The sequence below is a fragment of the Paramisgurnus dabryanus genome, chromosome 4 (assembly GCF_030506205.2).
Source record: "Paramisgurnus dabryanus chromosome 4, PD_genome_1.1, whole genome shotgun sequence".
Lineage (NCBI taxonomy): Eukaryota > Metazoa > Chordata > Actinopteri > Cypriniformes > Cobitidae > Paramisgurnus > Paramisgurnus dabryanus.
The window spans coordinates 2,401,237-2,409,466 of record NC_133340.1 but is presented as its reverse complement, the minus strand read 5'-3'; the positions used below and the strand labels follow the sequence as shown (position 1 = coordinate 2,409,466).

At 39.0% G+C, this 8,230-nt stretch overlaps 1 protein-coding gene across 4 annotated transcripts in view; it reads left to right on the top strand.

The window, feature by feature from the left end:
• The window catches only part of bcl9 (BCL9 transcription coactivator), a 139,516-nt gene that overhangs the window by 78,156 nt on the left and 53,130 nt on the right, over positions 1-8,230 (top strand). For 2 of the 4 annotated variants that reach the window (XR_010546721.2, XM_065295405.2), the window contains exons 1-2: positions 207-616; positions 2,592-2,748. The gene's annotated coding sequence lies outside the window, so the exon portion shown is untranslated. Of the gene's footprint in view, positions 1-202; positions 617-2,591; positions 2,749-8,230 lie in introns of those variants that run through there. The other 2 variants (XM_065295407.2, XM_065295406.2) reach the window with 2 other exon arrangements.

Here is an 8,230-nt window from a genome sequence, read left to right as displayed (position 1 = left end):
AGCCAGCTGCGGTTATTATTTGATCCATTGCTATTTTTAACATCATGATCTAACCTATCTCAGATAGCCTCCACAAATACACTGCATGCAGACCTCGAATCCTTTTGCAATCGTTTTTTACGCGTGGATCTCCAGGCTGCATGATTTTAAGCCGTCTCTCCGTGTCGCTTTGGCCAGGAGCTTTATAAAAAAAGCTCCCCTCCCCCCAAGCTTTGGCGAAACAGGAACAACTTCTTTGAGAGAGCGAGCGAGAGGGAGAAAAAGGGCTGCATAAGTTTGGGACGTCTTGGATCAGCCATGTACGCCGCTTGGTCGTTTCTAGTCCGGAGCTGAGATTTTTTAAACCACTTTTTGGTTGTACCTCGGATCGTCGGAGCCTTTTGTTGCCGAGAAGGCTCGCGCTTCCGTGCTCTTGGTTTTTCCTTAGGAAAATGGGATACCTCTAGGATTATAACCGGGGAAGGCGCTCGCTTGTGGAATAACTTCACTTTTTTCCCTACCGAGAATGGAATTCGCGGAGCTCCGGTTGACCAGGCGTTGATTTTTCCTTATGAATCCCAAATGCAATGGAAAAGTGTTTGATAAGGATTATTTGCAGTCGCCGTGTCTATCATGGGTAAGATTTGTTTTGCTTTCGCTCCTTTTGATCCCATCCCGTACTTTTCATGCATGCTCGATGGCTGTAAACACGTTTGGCCTCGCTCCCAATGAATCCAGCTATGCATTTAGGAAAACCCCCAAGTCTAACTTATTTCACATCTACCCCAGTTTAACGTTAGATCCCAGTTAAACATCGCGTATAAACAGACTGAGCTCGCTTAAATTGTATACGACTAACGTTAGACTGGTTTGTGTTAAGTTTTACACGATATGCATTCGTATTGGGGTAACTTACGTAAAAGTTTTTGCAAATGCAATTATAGCTGGAGATGCTAAAGGAAACTTGTCCTGTTCCACCCGCCGTTTTCCCCCTTCATTTTTCCTCACACGTAACTTAGCGCTTTTACGCGCATACATTAAACAAGTCATCAAAAAGATTATTTCAACATCCAAGTAATCATCTTAATCACTTTTATGTCTTGTATAAACTCAATTACTTCCCTTGATTTATTTCTTCTCGTTCGGAGGATCTACCAGGTTACGAGGAAGTTCGCGAGGCCGCTGCTGCATGTTGGTACTCTTCTCTATTGTTACCTCAGATCCAATTTACTCGTTTTATAATGTGCCTGGGAACTTCGTTTCAAGGCCATGTAAACCAATTAACTGTGTTTACCACGACACGTAACTCGACCGCCAAATTAGCGGTGTTTTGTCGCGTTTTGTTGTCGTCTCTGTGTGCAGGTATCTCGGTTGGGTTACTTGAGAAAGGCCAGTTGCGCGTGTGTTGGTTGTAGTTTACGCTGCCCAGGCCTGCGCACAGCAGGGTGTATCACAAATGTGCAAAAACAAAGCAACCGAGGTGTTTTTGGACCATATTTTATCAGAATGTCTTCATGGGATATGATCTCACTAGGTCTGGGTACTGCTTGAGTCCTTGAGACGAGGATCTTGTCTCAGTCAGGTAACCCGGGCATATCTAGCATGCTGATACAGTTTTTAAAAGAAAAGCCCATGCTTGCTGGGTGTGGCTTGCAAAGTATGAATGTATAACTTTAAAGGCTTTATTTATAGGCATTACAGCCTCAGGGGTCACCGTGTTTTGAACTATAGTAACTAACGAAGTATGAACATTACAGACAGACTCTTTGTATTTTCTTGTAGGTGTTGTGAACTACTTTGTAAACTAAAATGGCAATAGGCTTTTCAGTTTAGTTTTCTTTCTTGGACGTGACCGATTTGACCAATCACCAAGAATAACAGGCACAGATTTTTCCAAAAATAAAAATGGTTTGTGGTGCGTTGTAAACCGTATGCTGTTGGGAGTAACAAATTGCAGCATCTCTTGTAGTCAGGCGATGACCTTTAAGATGTAAATACATTTTCTATTATTGAATTCCTTTAAGATTTTATGGAGTAATTGCAGAGTATTTGGCAACCTAAGGGGTAACTACTTTACTAATTCATACCATTATTCATTTGAAATGCTATGCTGAAGGCACTTATACATTTTACGTTGTTTTTCAGAACAGAAGCACTAATTTCCCTCCACCGCTAAAAATAATGTTTTTGAACCTTGAATGTACCTTTCTCATGTGGTAGATGCTCCATAGCAGACTCAAGAAAATCTCTTATGTTGTTAGCTAGTTAGTATGTGTCTGTTTAGAGAAAGAATCCTTGTTTTACCTATGCACAAAATGAGTCATGTAACTGGAGCTGTAAACTTGTTTTTTTTTCAAGGATTAGCGTGTGGTAAACTTCATTATAATGATTGAAAAAACATTCAGCAATAAGCAGTAACCACACCATTCAGCACTAATGCACAGTATTAGTCAGAATTTACTGTGGATTAGGAGAATAGTTAAAAGCCCAATTAATTTTTTGGGGGTTTACCAATACCATATTTACCGTGGTGCTGCACACAACACCATCTTCAGATGTGATCGTGGACTTGTGTAGGTTTGTGATCTGACAACTTTTTTTTGTTTCCACAGGTGTTTGGCTAGAGCCTATGGCCTCTCGAGCTCACTAATTTAATTTACGGAAGAAGAGGCGCTCACAAATTTACGTACGAATTTACGGTGGAGATTTATTTGCACGCTCTTCAGATGAGGGAGAACGGGAGATTGTGAAACCTGAGGGGTGTTCAAGGTAAGAAAACTTGCACAGTGGACACGCACAATCACAAAATAATAAAAAAAAAAGTATGCTTAAACTGTCGAAAATGCATTGCACGTTCAAAAATAATGTGATTGCTGCAAGACAGTTCAGTTTAAGGAATAAACTTCGGGTCCCAAACAATATTTAAGAACCTAAAGAAGTTTGGATATGCTATGGTTGAATGGCGCGAGTTTTGCACATAAGGCACTATGCACTCTTAAATATGTTAAGTCTAGTTGTTATAACTTAGTGCAGACCTATGAAATGGTTGTTAATGTATTAAGGCCTTATATTGTATTTCACCTTCATGCAATAAGACTTTGGGATATTGGATCAGATTCTTTCCTAATTTTAGTGTGCTAGGTGTTTCAAAACTTGGCAGTGGCACCGAAGTTTACTTGCTACATTTAGACATGCAAATTAAGTTAAAGTGAATTTAAGTTTAAAGGTTATGTTGTGATTGTCTGTTTTTGTATTAAAGGCTTAGCTGTAGTTGTGGCATGCCTGGGGGTGACTGATGTTGGCAACTTGTCATTTGGCAAAATATAAATGTGTTTAGTGTCATGAAATTTGTTAATAATGTGCGACTACATGACTAGTCTAGAACCAAACCTCAAATGGGCTGGCAAAACTTGTTTTGTTTCGTGGTGCGGAAGGAGAAACTCATTTGAATAGTTTGCTAGTAAATTGTGGGTTTTTAAAAGTCTGAGTACATTTTGGGGCGGTTTCCCGGACAGGGATTAGACTAGTCCTAGACTAAAATAAATGTTAGAGCTGTCCAAACTGAAAACAACTTGCACTGACATATCTTAAAATACATCAGTACCCTTGGTTTTGCCTAAAAATGCACACAATTAAAGGTGTAGTGGAGGATTTTCTCAAATTTTAGAAAAGAACCGCCTTCTCCACTTTTTAAAAAAATGCAATTGAGCAACACTCCTGATTGACACCTAGGAGGACCAATAGTCTTGATGATCCACCCGGAAAAAGAAAATCTTCCGCAATAACTTTAATTTTTTTAGTAAGCAATGTTTGTTAAAACTAGTTATATTTCCTAATTAAACTAACGCCTAGTCCTGGTTTAAGCTAATCCCTGTCCGGGAAACCTCCCCAAAATGGACCACTTTCAAATTAAGGTGCAACTATAAGAAAAGAGATCTAGGAGCATTTTTAATACTGTTAACCAGTCCTTGTTGGGGGCAAAAATCCTTGATGTTGCAGCATGTTTTCCTAAAAATGCGATTGAATATGCGGGAATTTTTATGCAGTTTTATGGGATGAAATGGCGGGAACTTGCAAAAATGGCGGGAACTTGCAAAAACTGTTTGCAGCTTTTGCAGCTTTTCAGTGATGTTCACGTCACATAATCACATCACTTCCTAACATTCCCATGGCAACAGGGGACATGGCTGAAATTTTTTTTTTTCAACTTTCTGCTAAGATATGTGATTTTTGCTACAAACATGTGTTGGATTATGAATCATGCAAGCCCTGCATATTTTGCGCACGGAAATCTGCAATTTATGCTGCGAAAGTGCGGTGTATTTGAAAAAATATGCCCTCGCATAAATATAAGGATTTTGACTGATTACGTGAATCATGTGACCGCATAATATTCATGTTTTTCTGTAGGGTCTGGTTAACTTGTGTGGTCACTACTACATTTGGTGTGAGTCTGGTTAGGCTAAAAAGTGTGAACACTATTAATCTGTTTCTACTGTCAGTAGCAGAACTTTATTTGGCATGGCTTGCAAGTTTGTAATTTTTGCAAAACACGTTGAACATAAGAGCTGCTGTATAAATTTGATTTTGAGGTGTTAATAGATGTTAAGCATTTATAATATCACTGTTCAAATCCCAATTGCACTATTTGTCAAAATTAGAGAGTGCTGTGTAATGGTCTTTGTGTGTTTTTAGACAGATTATATTTCTATATAGGGGTGTAATGGTTCATCAGTGTGATGTCATGGATATATTTAGGATGAATGCTCCGTTATTGTGACACTCATGCCAGCTGCATCTTTATGCATTTCCATATAAGCATGCAAAGTAGTTCATTTGTACAATGTGTGATTGCAATGTTGCAAGTTGTAGCAGTGAAGAAGAATAGGCTTATACAGTAATATCATTTGGTATTGATCGCAGGCCCCTGAATCAAATCAAAATCGCATCGTGGCAGACTTAGAGATGTAGTCAAACATCGCATCACCCGTATAACAACAACTGTGACTTAAATGGGGAAAAATAGTGTATGCAATGCATATATGTCTATGGATGTGTTTTGTTTGAATATGCAGTGTCCTTGTGCTGGCTTGAGTATTTGCTGGTATGCTCTTTGATTATTTCCATCCTGAAGTCGATTCTGTGTGTTTTAGTTTGCAGTTTGCATTTCCTTTGCAGTTCGTAATTAAAGGTGATCTTGATTAATGTGCAGGAGGATTTTATTTACCCGCTGCCCACAATTGAAATCTTCTCCTTTAGCTAGATTTAGTCAAACTTTTCTGGTTGCCAGGGACGTCATTGACTTATAAGTGACAATTTTAAACCGTTTATCCTTCTATAGTCTTTATAACAATAATAATCTCTTCCCAGTTAAACTTAAAGGTTAATTTGAAATGTTTCAGAATACATCTGAAAAGTTTTGACTTACAACCCAGATTCTTGTTTTGCATAACATGGAAGCAACAAGCAGGTTGCTTGTATAAAATCAGCCGGTTTTTCCCGGAGAAATGTAATTTGCATGTGTAAATGTAGACTCGGTTTATTTTTTCAAGGTTTTCCAGAATGAGGTAAATGGTGGGGTTTACTTTTTTGCCTTGGCGAGTATTTTAAGGCATTAAAATCATTTGCATCAGGTTTGGCGTAGTTACTTTTGTAGCAGGACACTGATCCTCACTTTTAATTATAGTGGATTATTTACCCTGCTGCAACCCACTGGCATCATAGTCTTTAATGTAATGCTTTTTGAATATTTTGTCAAATGGAGATTTGTTAGTAAATGAGATTTGCAATAAGTGAACATATTCATAACCATTGATTGCAGCTAAATATTTGGCTACCATTCCTGAAATGACATGCAGAGGAAAGTAAGATTTTTTGTCTCCTATTACTACCAAAATGTGTCATCCTGTTTTCATGTTGTTTTGGAAATGGTGCAATGATGGCTGCCACTACTGTTCCTCTCAAATTCCTCACCCTTTTTACAATATATGTGTACATGAGAGTGCACTGACTGAAGACCAAAGTGCTGAAGTTCTTAATGCTATAAAATGGCTTGTATTTTTGAAATGGCATGACATGCAAATGCCAGCTTGGTCAACGGCCTGAAATGCATGCTAAACTCTTGTATTGCAGTGTCCAGCTCACTTGCAGAGTGAAATTATTGCGTTGGATCAGAGCCAAATAGCGCATTTCAAAGTTACATTAATTTATCTGCAAATTGGCTTTTAAAATGACTGATGTCAATTATTGGCAAAATACTTAATATGGACGTTGATAATCGGCCAGTTGGCAGTTGTTACCATTGAACTCCATTGGTAACGACAGAACTTGCAACTGTAGTTGCTTTCGGGAAACGCACCCCAGATCGATAATCGGTCGACCCCTAGTCCAGTGAAGAAATGAGTAAATAAGATCTTGTATATCAAAGTTGTCTGTCATAATTATTTAGGGCCATAATGCTAGTATCTTGGTACTTTTTCATTGCATAGTACTGCATGGTACGATTCGGTACAGCTAACCTTTGGGGGGTTGTCCACTATGTACAGTACCTAGTACCCAATACTATTATTAGTACCAACTTGGTTGAGGTTTCAAGCGAGCCGTACTGACTGATACTAAAACGTAACGTGTTACACTGCTGTGCAGATCACTGATTGGTCAGAGAGAATCATCACTTTCAGCGTCATTGCTAAAGTCAAGATTAGCCTACCCTCATGCGCATGCGAGCAAACCAAGTGATGTCGTAATCTGTGCTTTGTTGGTCAAGTTCCCAAACTCAATTTTAGTGGTGAAAACATCGACATGCTAAGAATCATGAACACTATGCCATCTACATACCACCGCTTTGAGCGTTTGCTTGTATCGCTTTACGATAATGTCATGGCAGTAGTGGCAGCGCAACTTTAACATTAATTCTATAATCCCACCCACTATGAAGCGGCACTAAACTCCAAAGGAAAAGTAAAAGTAAAGCGAGCTATGCCCAGCTATGTGGTACCGAGCCACTTCTGATAGCTGTACCATGGGACTGCCGCAGGTACTGTTTTGTAAGCGTTTTCTCAATAACTTTAATGTTCGCCAATGTAGTGCAAGTGGATCTACTAAAACGGTTCAGAAAATGGCCTGAAATTAAATTTCTAGTTGAAATGTCCAGATTAGAAGTTTGAGTATTGTGTTAGCATAATCATTGTCTGTTCTGAGACAGTTAAATCGACCCTCGCCAACTCTGTTGGCCAAATTATGGCCTGGAGCAAATGAAAAGCGCAACAGCTCAGCTCCTATTAACCACATTTACACAGCAGTACAGTGCACATAGCATCAAATCTTGAACATTTAGCAGTGAATCACTTTTATCAATATACAAATGGGTTTTTGGTGTCTTGTTAGCCAACCAAAGTAAAAATGGCTGTTGTATAAGCATGACTACACTGGAGATCTAACATGAACATGATACAATGTTAAACACAAATTAGGCCTGTCACGATAACAAATTTTGCTAGGCGATAAATTGCCTCGGAATTTATCGCGATAGGCGATAACATTGCTGCTCCGGGACCATTATAATAATGCAGATACACCTTTTCAAAGATCTATAAACTTTTATTTCTAAACAATAAGTAATACTGGAACTGGAAGACATTTTAAATATCCACAAGAAATGAACAAAATAACAGGATGATTGCGTTTTAGGTGCATATGCATGTTTGTCGTGTTGCCACTTTTAAGTGCTACGTTATTACCACAAATGCGACATAACGGCTCGTTCAGGTTTAGTGGTTCACCTCGGTCATTAGGTTTAAATCCAAAGTACTCCCACACTGCAGCTGTAGCGTTTGGTTTTGAAACTTGGCTGTTTACACTTGGTATCAAGATGTGTTTTTGATCAGATCACAAGTGGACGAGAGAGACATATCACATTTACACCTGGTATTTAAATCCGTCTCTTTTGTCCACTTTCGACCGCTTCTGTGCTGAATACTGTGAGGGGACGGTCCGTGAGACGGTGGGCGAGTCTCTCCGCTGTCATTTGAACGCCAGCGGGAGTTATTATGAGTTTATATGGACGCAAACTAATATTATGTCGGAGTCCGCTGCTTGTTTAGCAAGTATACATGCTGCACAGTATTTTGTACGTTTATATGTTAGAGCTTTCTCTGAATTTTCAGCGCAATTGATGAAATAAGATCGCGCAACTTTCACACGCTTGCAAAATGAAACTGCGGAGATCACCCGCTTTAGTTTATCAATGAAA